General features: G+C 42.4%; 1 protein-coding gene across 1 annotated transcript in view; it reads right to left on the bottom strand.

The window, feature by feature from the left end:
- MAMLD1 (mastermind like domain containing 1) overlaps nt 1-16,790 on the bottom strand; it is a 274,819-nt gene that overhangs the window by 114,586 nt on the left and 143,443 nt on the right. The window lies entirely within an intron of this gene.

Here is a 16,790-nt window from a genome sequence, read left to right as displayed (position 1 = left end):
GAGTGTATTTGGAAGGGAGAAGATAAAAAGAATTTGACACAGTGATGGGTGCTAAATAAAAGCCTTGCAGTGGTTAGGAAGAGCAGCTAGATAAACTTGCACAGAAGTCTCAAACCAGAAAGGAGTGAGCTTCAGAGTCAGTGGGAGATCCTGGGGTGTGCCACCCGGATGTCAGCATCAGAGAAGTACACACAACGAAAGTAATCACAGTCACATATACATTAATTTCAACAATTTCCATCCTCCTAACAGCCAAAATACAGTGCCAGAGTGGCAAACACACAAGATCAGGTTTTCAGTCCCAGTTTGGTTTCTTTGTGCTGTTACACTAGGAAAAAGGAGCCATAGCAGCTGGTGTAACCCAATAAACAGAAGTTTTACCTAGTTCTGCTTTGGGAAGAGCTGCCAGGTTTGGCTCTGCCTCCTTCTTTAAGTTCCGCTCGTTGTACTTTACCAGTCAGATGAGCCCCACTAGCTACTGTTGACAGTAACCCCGCAGAGACTCCAGTCTTGGCTGGAGCCACGATGAACTTTCCTCACTGGGTGTGCCCTGTCCTGCTAGGGATAAAACGGAGCATTCAGCTGGTGCTCACCACAAGGAATAAATAAAACCAGGAAGGAACTAAAGGCTAGTAGAAGAGCAGTCAGCAACGGTGACGTCCGCAGCGTGCGTTTGACCCTGGTCTGCGCTGGCCCTGCGCCCTGCCTCACTCAGTGTGCACATTGTTAAAGCGTCAGCCCCAGGCGCCCGCTGCGGCGGGAGCCTGTTGCACAAGCAAGTGCTGCTCTTCACCTCTGCCACGGGGACACGCCGGTGGTGGCCCCTGCCAGCTGGACGCGGTGCTTGGTGGTGGAGCCTCGCGGGAGAGGGGCCCCAGGCTCCAGCCCTGCCTGGGAAGCAGCCGTACCACCGCGGTGCCACATTACTGCTGCGCCGCTAGCTGATCCCGACCTGTGAAACCATTGCAGGAGAGCCCAAAGTAATTTTTTTATTTATTTTTTTAAAAGAGGGAAAAATGCAAGAGAGTTTCACAGACCCGGGCTAGCACGCCAGCACCGTACTCCTGAAGTAGCATCACTTGAACAGGGCAATTCCCAGCGTCGGCTGGGAAAGGGCAGGAGCAAGCGAGCGAATGCAGGCAGCGGGGAACATTTAACGCAGAGCCTGGTGAATAAGGACCTTGTGCTACTGCCAGGAGTCCCAGCTGTCAGCACGACCTTTCACCCGAGGCCTTCAGCTGGAGGAAGATGCGCGTAGGCACTTTCTGGTCACATTGAGGGAGCGGAGGACAATTACCTGCTGCCTCCCACAACGTGCTCAGGGGCCGGGAGCCCACAGCTCCACTGCTGGGGGGGGGACAGACCGACACGGAGAACGGAGGGGCTGAGGGGGAAAGGTCCTGGTGGCAGAGATCTGTGTTGGCTTTCACGAGCAGCGTCCCGCATTCATGCTGCTTCACCTCTGCACGCTGCTGAGCCACTGGAGGTGTCACCCGAGGTAAGGGACAGTGGCCACCCAGCTCAGCTTAGTGGCCACAGGTGCCCCGGTGCGAGCCCGGCTGTGCCCTGGTGCCAGCGCAGCCCACGGGTTCCTCAGACTGCTGGGTCAGAGCCCAACAGCAAAGGCGCAAAGCAGACACAGCCCGTGAAACCACCCCATGAGGCACGTCTCTCCGGTTTCTTTGAAGCTGGACAGATTTCAGAATGACTCAACAGAAGTTACGATTCACAGTATTGAAAAAGATGGCTTAAGGAAGGCGCTTTCAGATAATCCAACCCTAGACCATACTGGTCTTTCCTGGAAAAAAATGAAATCACTGTGGAGGAAAGTGGATATATTAAAAATAATGCAGAAGTGTTTTGCCAACCAAATTGAGGAGGGAATTGATCACTAATACCTGGATTCGGGACCTGATTTCCTACTTGACAAATTCTAGATTTCATTATGTCCTTACACAAGTGCCTAACTCTGATTCAATATTCTAGTTTGTATTCCAAAAAACCCACAAAACCAGATATGATGTGAAGCAACTTACATTTCTATGTACTTCCAGGCCTTAAAAAAATTTGGCACACAGTTTTCTATGACATAGTTCAAACCAGTGTTTTATATAATCGCTGTATTTCAAAGGCATATGAAACTGAAAACACGATAAGAAAATGAGAAATGGAGTGTTTAACTTCAAAGAGAAATAAAACCTCACTTCCTACTTCTGCCCCACTGTTCTGCATTGCAATTTAATGACTAGTTTCATACACAATACTGTGATTTATCGTTAGTCAGAATGTAAAAGCTGGCTTGTACTTTAGTAGAAAAGACTGCCCAGTTTGTAGAATTGTGATGCCCGACTGTAAATGTATTTGAGTAATAAATTAAATCCACTCAAGAAAAAGACATGAAGGAAACTTCAAGATGAAAATAAGGACCAGGCATTAAGAAATAGCAGGCCGAAACAGCTCAAGACTGAATACATTAACTGAAGAACTACATCAAACTTCCGTTTTTTGTTAATTTCTTATAATGCCAAGCTAAAGAGTGGAAGTAAAACCCCAAGGCTAGAACAAAGATACCAGTAGGGAAAAACACATCAGTAATCAGCAACATGGGAACTGCTCTACAAGGTTCAATTGTTATTTTCAGGAGTCAACATCCCTGTACCCTCTCATGTTTCAAGTTACAAAAAAAAAAACCCAACCCAAACCAAACCCAAAAAACCACAAACAAAAAACTCGCACCAGAAAACTCATCTTTGTTGCCCCTGCTGCTCCCAGCCCCACCAAGGCCCAGAGGGCCGCACGCCATGGGCCGCCCTGCTCAGAGCACCCAGTAGAGCTCAGCTAAGACGGAACGGCCTCAGCGGGTCTGGTACCCACCCAGCGGGAATTACACCAAGGAGCAAGGGGGAGCAGGAACCCAGCTGCAATCTGGATTCCCTGGCTTCTTCAGTACGCGCTGCCTTTTATCCAGGGCTTGTGGCAACTCCACAATTAAGAGCTTAATGCACGTAAGATATACTTTGCAAGCGAAACATTATTCATTAACAAATCTGATTAAACTGCTAATGCAGTGAGCACTAGCACAAGTTCAGAAAGACAAATAGTCTCAGTGGTGCAGTGTTTGTGAGGAACGGTACCCGTAAATGGATTTTAACTATTTAAATTGGCTTCTGTTCAGAAACGATGCAAAGACACAATGGGGCACAGAACACTTCGTTTAGCTTCATGTGAGGGGAAAAAACCTACAGATTGAGACTTCAGAACAGTATACGCATAATTCTGCAAAGATACCTGTATTGTAATCTCAGATTTAAAAAAAAAAAAAAAAAGACTTTTTTTTTTTTCCCCAGCAGCACTTTGCTGATTATTAAAGATTTTTTAGGAATGGGTATTTCTTACTAGAGCATTTAAAACTCATTCTGTATAGACTAAGTCATGTTCAAATCCTGGATTCCACAAATGTACACTGTTGCTTTGCTGCTGTACTGGTAAGACTGTTACACTTTCATCCCTTCATAAGCATTGTGATATTTCAGATTGTGGAGGCAAGTTATTACATGGAAATTTTAGCTGTTATCTTTTTACTAATGGTATATTTTCACCATTTTGGCAGGACTAAAAAAAAAGTTCCCGCTGGCCACAACAGACACGTGATGGCTTTCCCTCCTTGCGCATGCCTACTTCTCACATTTTTTCAGACACCTGACATCAAATCCTCTAAGCAAGTAACTCTGAGGCTGATGCATGCAAATAAACCAGTCTTCTCCAAGCTAATAGCTACTCCTGCTAAATACAGGTCCATTTTGAGCCCTTTGAGAGGAACCTATTTGGTCGCATTCAGCCAACAAGCCCTTATCTCCAGCGCTTCCAGTCGGCAGAGGACAGCCGGGGAAGGGTGCGGCAGCCCGTGGTGTGGGCTGTCTCGGAAAGATTGCCGGCGCTGTGTTTTATTGCCTGCCTTTGATCCCTGTTTGTGCGGTAGTGGGTGCACAGCATTGACCTACTGAGCTATGCTAATATGGCCGGAACATTTCAGTAATTATTTCATTGTATGACCGAGAGGTTCTTTTATGGCTGAGAGCTCTGATTGCTTCTGCACAACGTCAGCCCACTGAAATGCATATTCCCGTATAACCTGAAAAATGAATAGTTTAAAACCCCCAGGTGGGTTTTTTTTTTGCTCTTCCCATTGTTCTTTTATTTCATTCTCTAAAACTCAAGATGAGCCCCAAACCAAAAGTCCTGAGATCAATGCGGGTTTTTGACTACATCAGAACTATAAGATTTGGCCCATGATTTCTAGAACTATTCTTGCAGCCTGAGAAATATTGCCAGTCAAATCTCCCAGTGATAACGAGCTGCATAAACACGCTGTTTACAGTGGCCCAATATAAACTTTCCAATATAAATTCAGCATCTTTTCCTCCTCTAGAAGCCTATTTCATACATTCAAATCTCATTTGATGGCAGTCACAGAACCAAGCAGTTTAGAATTTCTGAAACATCTAGGGAGATAGAAATCAAATGGTGCTCAAGCTAGTTAATTAAAACATTTCAGAATCTTTCACCTGCGGTGTCAAGCTGTTTGTTAAGTGAAGAATTGAGAGACTAACAGAGCAGGTGCTGCTGCAAGCACAGATTGCCATAGAAAATCACTTTATAGAAGCCTATCAGAAGTAGTCTGACTACAGGATCTAATAGAGAGGGCAGCGTATGCTCCTTGCTTCTCATTACCTGATTGTGAAATCTTTAGTGAAGGAGACCTCTCATTGAAGTCAATAGGGATTTTCCCAGAGTAAGACTGCAGGATTGGGACCACACTGTGCCATTATGGCAGATATCACAAAGACCAGGCTGCTTATATTATGGTTTTCAATGGCAGCATCTGATCTGAAGCCAAATGAATTTAACAGAACACTTCCCATTGATTTCATTGCAGACCAGATCAGGAGAAGAGTCACCACATGGCTGGTTCAGGATGAAGTGGTGAAACGAAGCATCCTTGAAGCTGTCTAACAGGGGGTGTGTGTCTATTCCCCCCAAAAGAATTTATTTAAGGAATATCAAGTGATAGCACAGAAGGGGAAAATCTAACCTGCAGTTAGCTAGAATAATGTGACTAGACTCCTGTTTGGTATTTCAGGGCATCACTTATTTATTCATTTATTTATTTTTAATAGAAAAGAATGTTAGAAAGGTCAGAAGCAAACATCTGCACACTACTGCACATCTCAGCAGTACCAAAGTCAATGATGCTCGATCCATTTGTGCAGGAAGACTAAGGCCAATGCTCACGGTACCGATTGTCCAAGACCTGTTCTTCTGGAAGGTCTCTCGAGCCGTGGCTCTGGAGGACCTCCTTGAAATCATTGCCAATGTATGTGAGCAAGAGTATTTGCCTCAGTCAGCAGTTTCCAGAACAGAAGCCTTAGTCTGTATGATCCTTGGGGCAGAGGGTGTAATTTATCTATATTTATATGGTGTGTGTATATACAAGGATGGCCCAGTCCTGTCTTGTAATATAAGTAACAGCATAAACACAAGCAATACATATAAGTTATCTCAAGGCTAATGAGCAGATTGTTTACATAGTCACACATCACTCTCTTTCAGATAAACTAAGAGGAGAGAAACTGGAGAACATTTTAGAGAACTTTTCAGAAAACATTTACTTTAAGAAGAAACCTTCCCAAACATTTACTTTCTCACTTGCTCTTAAAGTGCAATCCCACTTTCCTACTCACCCTAATAAAAGTGATAACCAAGATAAAGCATTTTCCTGTGTTGAACCTTGTTTTTCCCAGTGAACTAACCTCCTGCTGGAAGTTCATCTTTACTAGGACAGACGTGCTACCTCTTTCCCCTTGGTGCAGCTTTGCGTTAGTAGTTATTTTTCGTGTTGCCCCAGAACGCTCAGAAGAGAGAGAGGTACTAAGGAGTGGCAGAAAGATGTATGTGCAACAATGAAGCTTCTTTTTCCAGCTTATGTGTGTGTTACCATAAATGAACCAAGCACCCATCTAGTAAAGCGTACATAAAGTCTCAACTGTACTGTTGGATATACACGTGTGACTCAAATACAGATTTATCTACAATTTACAAGAGTTGCCTTGTAGAGGATTTTATTTTTTTTTTAAATAACATTAAAAGATAATTCTACCTCAATACATATTCTATGTTTGCAAACGCACTGTTGTTTGATAGGTGTTAACTCCCTAGTATCCATTACTGCCAGTTACCATCTCTCTCATGTGAGCACACCAGTCAAGACGTGGCCTCACAGATGAGCTGCTTCATTTTTCAGAGGCAATCTGTCCTTCTAGTTCCCCCTCCCCGCTCTCAGATGTTGTTTTGGAAATGAAAAGAGCCTGTCTCAGAAGTAGTTTCCCTTCCATCTCAGTTCCTTTCTAATAGGAGATGGCTCAGTTGTAGAAGACTTCAGGAAGGATATCGAAATAGAGTCAGATTCTCTGTGCCTCTATTTCCCCACTCACCAACCACTACGACACTGAACTATCTTCCAGGCATGGTTCATTAAGCTCTGTTCATCATAGGGCAGTATTTTTATGAAAAGTGGTAGAGGCACAGACGTTATGCTGGTATCACTGTCATTTTAAGACAACTCAGTGCAAGTTCTTCTTCCCTCTCCTGAAAAGGGAATGAATAAATATAACTGTCCTTCTAGATGGATTTTCCTCAGGCAGTAAACCCAGACTTCCTGCACCAAAATGTCTAAGCACCACTATCTCATATGAAAGGACCAAGACTATTAGACGGATGAGAAGCAATAGCAGATTCAAGCCTCTGTGCACATATAATTGGGACAAAAAGCCACACGAGTAAGGATTACACATGCATGCATAATAACATGTTCACCCAGCGATTCCTGTGGAGAAAGCACTGCCCATCTAGATCTGTAACAGCTACTGTGCACGCACACAAAGCATTTGCACGCTGCCTTATTGATGAACAGGAATGGAACAACCGTTTTTTTTTTTTAATAAAAAAAATTCACTGAAGAGGACAAAAAAAGCATATGCTAAGGTATGATTGACAGCCGCCATAATGGACTGTCATGTCAAAAGAACTGCCTTGCTAATTCTCTTACATAATGAGCTAGATGCTAGGCTCTCCTTGCAAGTTTGATTGTGCACCCTTCCATCAATCTTACCGACATCTTGGCATCTAAAATACAGCAAAACCACTTAACAAGGGCTCTTTAAACAGGCAAGAGGAGGGATGTCTCTGTGTATTAAATGTGATGTGGAGGTTGCTATGGTAAATTTGAGCATGTGAACATTGCAGTGCAAGATTCCACACTGGTGGCTAGTGCCGAGGCTAGCCATGCCTCCAGGTTCTTTAAGTGTACTTGGACTGCATTATTTAAAGAACATGGTTCTGGTGCCACTTTCATGGTAGGGGAAAAAAAAAAAGCGCCTTTGTCTAATCATCTTTTTGTGTGTGTGTAGATCCCTGGGGTGTTGATGAGGAGTATCCGAAATGGATTGTAGCTTTCAGATATGGGGCTCCATCCCCCAGACTCCTTCAGCAACCAAGACTGGAAATATATATGCATTTCTCTTTCTCTCTTTTTTTTTTCCGCTTCGTCTGGCTGTCACAGTTACATAATGCTGCCAGTTGTAATCGCAGCTCAATGGCGTTGTTAGGCAACTCGGTTAGCTTTATTTATTGAATTGAAAATTGCCATATAGGTGTCGATTATCTGCCCTAGAGTTCTGATGATTATAGCTTTAACTATTGGCACTTCCTTTATTACCAGTGCTCTGACTTCCCATTTTGCTTGCTAAATTTATAATCCACAGAGCCCCTTCAGCTGTGAACTGCTCCCTCCCAAGCAATTGCAGATTAATTGCCAGCTCCACCCCAGGGCCCTGTAGTGGAGGGGGATTGAACTGCACAGCAGAGAGTGAAGTTTAGTGTGTAAACATTTACTAGGATTTACTGTTCTCTGGGTTATTTCACGTTTTCCTTTTAGAAGAAGTTCCACAGGAAACCTATGGTTCCCCAGCCCCATAGTGACATTGCTTAGGTCTATTTTGTTCCTCTTTTGTTGTTACTACTCATTTATGATTGCAAAGGCACCAAAATGAGTAATACGCTACTAACATATCTCCACCATAGCCCAGCACCTCAACAGCTTAGAGAAGCCACCACCATTACACCTGCTATTTTATCCTGTGACTTTGGAGCTATTTATTCAGGGATATTATTGTTTCTGCTTGTTCCATTTCTCTGTTTCTTCTTGCTCGCATAGATCAATTTTAAGCATCAGTTTAGTCCATGGTCCCTACACACACCTTTTCCTTTTGGTCAAGAGACCACAACATTCCCCTCCACAAAGAACCATTTTTTGCATGCATGATTCTATTGTTCTCACTTTGCAAAACCAAACTTTCTGGCAGACAACTCCTGGTCTGACTGAGCACAAACGCTGATCTGATTGTTCAGATACTGATCAGTACGATCCTCGCAACCAGAGTTATTTTCAGTCTCCCCCAAACTTCCCTCTTTCTAGCACTTGGTTGGTTTTGATTTCCAGAGCTTTTGTGCAATTGCCCCCCAACACTAGAGCCTTCTCTATGTTTTTGTTTAAACACGTTTAACAGGACTCTTAACTTCCTGCAGCTTGGAAACATTTTCCGAAGGCACCCCAGTGGCTCCAAAGATCAAACCCCTTCTATGTATAGCAGCTCTGGCAATAACAGCACCAACCCTGTCTCATCCAGCCAACCTCCACGGTATTGACAGCCAAATGCCAGCCCACAGAGAAACAACTTGATACCTGAAGCATCATTTCCCATCTCAAACAACTTTCAGTTCAGTACTTGTTTTGCCAAGGTTTCTTACTCACCTCATGCTCCCCATCCTTCCTCTTTGTGGTCCCAAGCTCCTCCAGCACCCTGGCTTGCTTCCCTCTCATCCAGCCTTCCTCTCACCATTGCAGACCTGCAGACCCCTTCCCAGGGAGCACCCAGCAGGCCACAAAAGCTTCACCTCCCTGCAGGACCCTCCCTCATTTGCAGCAGCTGTTGCTAAATTAATGCCTTGAATGTTCAATTAGTAGAATCACACCAAGATACTTAAAAGCTTGTGGCTGTATCTTGTAAGTCTGTGGGGGTAGAGGTGACTTTCTGAAAGCATGAACAGAAGTGGGCAAGTTATCAAGTCCATTTTTTTAGCATGAAGCTGTTAGCTGCCCATTGTTTCCTTGACACCCCCAATAAACCTTTTTTTCTAGGATTTCCATATGGATTTTTCAAAGCTGTATGCCTGATTTGGCCACAAACCTGTTCAGTTCGCTTAAGAACACTTATCAGCAAATTACCATCTTCTGTGGTAACAAATTCATCCTCTGGGTTCCTGAGTCCTGCTCCAGACAACCTAATAAACAACAGAAGTCTTGTCCATTCTGCACATATCAGTTCAATACAGGTGAGATATTTGCATAGGCACTGGGAGTGGAATTAGGGGTGGGAAGAATATTTATGTGATGAAAGCATGTGTCAAGGACTCTGTTCGGCTCCTGATTCTGTCTATCACAGGCTTTCTCGGTGACCTCAGACACCTTGCTTTATTCCTATAGGACTCAACTTCCTAGCTGTAAAATAATGAGGATAATAATCCATTTGGAATGACCAGTGCTCATGGGGTTGTGAGGAAAGAGCTATAGGCAGGTAAGTAAGTAGAAAGATGAAAAGATTTTTGCTCTCATAGGTTGGAGTAGTTTTTTTCCCACTTACCCCTCTTCAGAGTACTTGAAAGTGAGAAAAGGATTATGTTTCTCAGTGGGCCAGGTAGTCTCATTTCTCCATTTTTTAAAAGTATCTCTCATTCCAACTGGCATTCAGGGAATTTTTTTTTTCCCCCCACTTGTGTATCTATTCTACTTCTAACTTTGTTATTCTGAGTTCAGAAACATTTCCACTCTCACTATTTAGATAGCTTTTGTGTTTCAGAACTCCAGACATCAGCAGTATATGACTTGTAACATGACATTTAATATATTTTTACATGCAAGTTTGCTCTGTGGGGCTTTTAAAATTGCTTCCAGTAAGGGCAGTCTCTTAAGGGAAAACCACTTTCATGGCTATCTTGCTTTGCATTAGCACGGAAAACCACCTCTCTGCTTTCTTGCAATTCTGTGGTTTCTTCTATGCAGTACAGATTAATGGATGTATTTTTTCTTTCTTGGAAAGATCTAATCATAGCATGGGAAGAGAAGAGAAGCCAGTGAGAATCCTCTGATCAGCCAACTCTCCCTAGATCAAATGCTCTCTGTTTGGGAACATCTGCCTTAAAAGATACCACCTGCTCATAAAACAATACCAATAATAAAGTGCTCATATTGCAAGGAATGTCTAAAAGTTCATAACAATCGTTCCTTGTAAAGTAACTAGGTTATTCGTTTCAGCTGAAAATAACATTCAAAAGCCAAAGCCAGTGCATCTGCTTCTGTGGTTGGTATGACAGGATGGTGCATGTACAGCCACGAGCGCATTATAACATTTGATATTTTTAATCAAATCCCATTTTAAGGTGTGATGTGTTTTACTCCGCTAAAGGTCATTTTAGTTACAGTAGCATTAAGGGTTTTCAATAAAACATTTTAAATGCCAGTTATATAACTGCTTTTAAAACATTTAACAGCCCCATTGGTTACATGACCTGAGACAAAGGATATTTTCTCAGCACTTTGATATATTGTGGCTAGATTATCCTTATGGGAACGTTCAGTTCCATAATGGCCTCAGGTCATCCCATAATATGTGGTGTAGGATTTTTTTTTTTTCCCACCAAAACAATAATTGCTAATGAAGCCAATGGTGATGGAAGTTCAATGACATGGCAGAGGATAGAGACAGTAGTCAATAATAGCAGCAGACACTGGCCAGGACAAGAAGTTCATCAGCACTATTCAAGGACAAGAAGATGTAGCAGCAAGGGATGAACACGTGCTGATGGGTGTCAGTGCTGCACTGTGTGTTAAAGTAAAATAACTCAGGTTACACAGAAGTTCTTTCCTCCTCTGCATCTCCAAGAGCACTGCACCATTAAAATGTGAGCTATAACAGGATATAAGATATATAGATATATAAATATAATATAGGGCTTCATCCCCAGGTGTACCTGGGCACATATAGAGTTATACAACCCCACACCTCTCCTTTAATCTTGGGACAAGGGGATGCTGTGAGATGAACAAGCTCCATTTGATGTACGAGAGACTCACCCCAGATCTTATTCTCGAGGGCAGACAGCGATTTCCTGTTAGGTTCTCTACAGAAAAACATCCCTGGAGCAGCAGGTTCAGCTCTGGCATCTCCCCTGCCAGCACTCGCAGATTCTGGATCTCATTCCCAGACCCAGCAACCTCTTTGACTCCTCAGAAGCGAGACTCCAAAGGCAGATCATCACAAGTCAGTCAACAGGACACACTCCTCTCTGTTTCTCACATTTTTTTCCCTACTTATCTCTTCTCTTTAGATTTTGGGTTCTTGTGGTTAAAGCCACCTACTCAGTGTGATCCTGGACTGTGTAGTGTGGCTGAGGTTGGCAGGTGGTTCTAGCCATGACACTTCTGCCTCCTCAAACCAAAGCAAGCGGCTCTTGTCTGGCAAACTATTACCAAAAGCAAAAAAAAATATATTTAAAAAGCAAGCTTTCTTAAGCCTCCTTTTAAAAAATAAAATCTTTGTACAAAAATGAAATAAAAATAGTGTATTGTGTATTTTCTCTTGCTCTGAGCAGGAGGTACTAGATGACCTTCCGAGGACCTGTCCAGCCTGAATTATTCTAAGAAAATGTGTGTATTTCTTGAGAAACAATATAAGCAAAAGACACAGTGACAATCTCTCTTCACAGCTCCTAGGCATCATGTCTCAGTGACTTCAGGTCTTAATGAAATTAAGAAGTCGCTGTGTTTCAGCATAATATCTTCCACAGCCAATTTTATCATGAGCCAATGAAATAAATGTTTCCAAAGTGAACAGCTGGCATCTCTTTTCATAAAAGATTCCCTTTTAGAACACTATTTCCAAACAATATTACAGTGGCTCCATTCACATGGCTATAGTTAAGACTGTGTCAATACTTCTCTTATAAACCTTGTTTTTCAAGGGTTTATAACTCTACAGCTGAGCCATAATTAGCTGGGATTTGAGTTACAGCACAAGAGTTCAGTCTCTCTGTGAGGACATTTTTGCTAATATTAATAAAATCAGTTTTAAATCATAGAAGAGTACAACATAGTACTTTATATGCATAAAAAGGATTCTTGAGCATTAAACAGCTTTGATTTAAAAAAAGGAATTTTGGTAAGTGATTATAATATGATCTCCATTTTTTTTTGCCCTTTTAAAAGAAAAAGAGCAAAAAAATCGCTTCAGAAAGTCAGTTTGACAAACATATGGAAATTCAAAATGAAAGTTGATGGTCTCTCCTTAATTTATGTTGTTATGAAGAACAGGCACAGTGGTCTCATTAAAAGGCACAGACTTACCAAAGCTCATATTCTGTGGATTTTCTCAGTTCTTTCTTTAGTCGTGCTGCCATGTGAGCATAGTTTTTAGTACATGATATCATTTTGTGTGAGTATTTTATGACAATACCAATTTGCACCCTGCCTGCGGTTTTATGGTCTTAGCTATTAGCCCATCTTTCTGCACTCCTCGTTTCCAATGCCATTCTTAATTACAATGCGAAACGAACACCTCCGGTTTCCCATTCCAGTCATACTAAACTGTATTCCATTGTGAGCCCAACTCACCCTTTTAGCATGAGTCAGCTCTCGTTTCTGTTCATGGAGCTCTCCTGACTGCATCAGGATTTCATGTCAAGGAGAGTCATATTTGGTTCACTTGCTGTATATCTTAATGGCAACGTCTACTGGATATCCCAAAAGAGCTAATGAAGTCCCATGAAATGAGGCCAAGTAATTGATGTCTTTATGCAGAAACTAATTTGTTCGTAAGAACTTGCCCTTTGCATCATAAATTATTCTGAAAAAATACATGCAATGAGAAAATGGAAAAGATATGCCAAAGTTGGTTACTCAAAATGTCTTTTTCTAGTAGGTGTGAACTGTTACAAAATAAATAAATATGACAATATGGAAAGCCAGTAGCTCAACAAAGCCCTGGGATGGCCTCTTTCCATGAACTTTATTCCTTCGCTTTACCCCTCCCCAGCTCTTCTCCTCTGGGGTTTTGTTTTGGGCTTCGGTCTCCTCCTCTCTCCTGTGACAACTTCCGTGACCACCCTAAAACCTTGCTCTTCCTAACCTATAAGTTTCCACATTTACCCCTCCCACAATGACCATATGGGAATCATTCCTTGTCATGCACACCTTGGGCTCCTGCGCAAAACTGCTGGGTGCTCATTTCTAAACCGAACCAAAGACTCACCCAGAAGGGCAGGCGTTGCCCAGGACTGACTCGCCCGAGACCAGCACAGATTCAGAGAACCATATATTGACGTCAAAACCTGCATCGTCGCCAGCAAAATAATGGCTCAAGAAAACTTATGATCTGGTTCTCCGCAGTGCAACTGGTTCTGTTTCTAACTGGGGCCGCTCCTGTTGCCACCCCTCTGAGACTTCTCATCATAAGAAAGCCCAAAGGGCTCACCAGATCTCAAGCTCAAAGGGAAGTCTAACTCATGGTTCTTATCGTTTCTTCTGCCTTCCCTTTCTTCTCCCTGCCACTCCACTGAGCAGCATGCTCCCACAGACTTTATGATCCTAGTGAGAGAACAAATAGTGAGAAAATACTTCCAGTCACGTACGGGGTGGGTATAGGCAAGGACCTCCTTCACAGACATTCAGAACTGACCCTCTGCATGAGCAAAACCACATCACACTCCTTCCCCTTTATTCCCTGTGCTATGGAGGCACCGTCAGCGTTTTCCTCCTTCTTCCCTTCCCTGAGTTTGCTGCCGTAATTGTCATTAAGCTAGGAGACTTCTCCTAAATAGAAGGATAATCGGGGTGATTAGGAAAGATGCCTGGCTTAGCTTCATATGTTATCTCCAGTGATGCTGAACAGAGCATAAAGGATAGAATTTCACCTCGGCGTTACAACATCGTGGAAACAAACAGCAACCACAGAGCTTTCCTTGTTACCCTTGCTGACTGATCTGTATGGTAATTGCAGGCTAGGATGACTGTATCCCTCTCAGGCCAGAGCTAACCGCATTATACAGCCAGAAGCTTCAGTGAATTCTGTAGCCATCACCCTGCACAAAAACATGAAGTTAAAATTGTTTCTTCGAATTCAAATGGGATCAATACCTCTCAGGAGACAGATGGGGTTTTCTTTTCTACACTGAAAAAAGAATCAGTGTCTGGAGTTCTGGCTTGAAGTATTCATTCAGCTACCGAACACCACCAGGAAAAATCAGCAGAGAGTGGGCACCTGCTCTTTTCCTTGATCAGCCCTGGATCTTAGAATTTGATGTTTTATATAAAAGGGAGCTTGCTGTTGCTCTTGCAGGCTGCATTTAAAACTACACAGTCTGGCTCAGGCAAGAAGGGCATGTTTATTCTTTTCTGGAGCTTTTTCATTTTTACTTGTAGCTGCATCCTCCAGGTCAATTGTATCTGCAGGGGTGGGAGAGGAATTTAATTGCTTTTACTTCCTACCTTCATCTCAGGGTGACCAGTCCATTAATAATGCACAGGAAGCAACTAGAAAATGCATGGTAGATTAGGGATTAATTGATATTTGGAAAGATTTCAATCCACATTTGAAGGAAAAGGTTACGCACTGTAGTCCAGCTCTAGTTACTATTTGCATTTGATTATTTTATTATTTCTTACAGCCCTGCTTCTCCTGGTTTTAGATCTGTTTTCCCCTTTCCTTGGCCAACCAGGCTTTTAGAAGAAAATTCCTTGTTTGTTTCTCGCTAGAGATACTTGTTACTTTTCTGATACGTGCCACCCCATATCAAATAAATACATACATATCTCTCTATTTTCCAGTACATATTTTTTTTTCTGCACTGACACCACCCACAGTTCCTTTATGAACAATTTGACTTTCCAAAACGTTATTGATTTCTGTGCTTGGAAGTTACAAGATTAATAGCTATAGAGGCAAAAGTCCTTCAATTCTTTCACCGAATAGGTGCTGCAAGCTTGCCTCAATGCCTGCTGATGTGCTTCAGCGCACCGCTTTGAGTACGAAACGTGAGCAAGGCACTCCGCAAATCAACAAGGCACTAAAATACAGGAAACAGATGGGTAATTCCAATGATGTCAGGGCAGGAAGGTATGATTTAGTTGGTTTGAAAACGACAAGCTTGACACCTCGACTTGTTTTGCCTGCGTTGCCCCACAGAAATGACAATGGCTTCAGTAACTTCTTTAGCAGTTTTAAAGGCTGCAAAACAGCTCATATTGACACCCGTAAAAACAGTAACTACTGGTAGCAGAACTTGACTCCAGCTGTCAGGAGCAAAAGACAATGTGTACAGAAGACCCAATAGAAAAGATATATTAGATTCTTTTAAGACCTTGAAAAATTCACTATCTTTTCCCACTGCCAGTTACATTAAAAATAGACTAAAGTTAGGAATATAACATAAATGTCCAGTTACAAGCACTTTGATAATGTTAGGTGAATTGGACAAAGACCTTTTCAGGACCCCTGGTGTTACAGCAGCTTTTATGATGGTATTTGAATCTGAGAGTAATGGAATCTTCTAGGCAGCTAAAGCCAGACAATTTGGAAGAGTTTCAAGGCTGCTAAATGCACACCGCAGAGAGACACCAACGACTGTAAAATTTGAGTGGCCATCTCAATTTAGCATTAAAATGTCAAAGGAGAGGTAGACCTGCATTTCATATTTTGTACCATGAAGTATTTGGAATACTGATCCTGGAAACACTGAAGTTCTGTACTAATAACCTGCCGCTCTGGAAGCAGAGCTAGACTGGTTACAAAAGTGTAGTAAGGTACGGCATGTGAATAAAGGAACAGTGATGACGACTTTCCGTTGCAATTATCGATTTGGGATTGGAGAAGTTCACCTCTCCGGCGCTCAGGGGTAGGAAAGGTCACATCATAAGTGACTTGCATAGTCCTAACAGCGAGTGTTTTGCACCCCAAATGCAGTTCTGTTGTTTGTTTTTTTTTTTCCCCCATTTGATTCACCAAGAGAAAGGGAAAGTCATTGAAAGACAAGACGTAGCTCAAGAAGATGCCCTGGAGGAATCTTTGCTCACCTCGCCACATCATGGTGATAACAGCTGCAGAAAATGCCACCTTTTCCCCACTGCAGGATCTCTCAATCCAGGCCTGAATTTTATTCAAATATCCACTGTCTAATGAGGAAGGACAGTAAGCAGCATATTACAGTATTAAAAATATATGCTATTCACAACTATTGTTAAGAGCTGTTTTCAAATCCCTTTAATATTTTTCATCCATAGAGGTATTTGGGGAATTTTGCTAATTCTGGTTTTATTAACATATTTCGTGGAGGTTATCTGAGTTTCATCTCTTAATCTAGGAGACTTTGCAAGTGCTATTTGCTGATTTATCTGCTTTGACTGATTAAATAAATGAAGAAAGAATTGTAAACTGTAGCGATGCCACAATGGGGTAGTTATGCTTCATTTTAATTAAAATCAGGGTCTAAAAAATATTTTATTCAGTGGCTATCTACCTGGGCATGCTTGGCCTAGTTTCTTCAAGTACCTAGAGATTCTGCTGAAGTCTTCATTTGCTCAACCTGCCAAATCCACAGACCTGCGTTCTGTGTACAGCTCAGGC

The sequence above is a fragment of the Grus americana genome, chromosome 12 (assembly GCF_028858705.1).
Source record: "Grus americana isolate bGruAme1 chromosome 12, bGruAme1.mat, whole genome shotgun sequence".
Classification (NCBI taxonomy): Eukaryota; Metazoa; Chordata; class Aves; order Gruiformes; family Gruidae; genus Grus; species Grus americana.
Note: the sequence above shows the minus strand (reverse complement) of the source record. Positions and strands in the feature narration are given on the sequence as shown.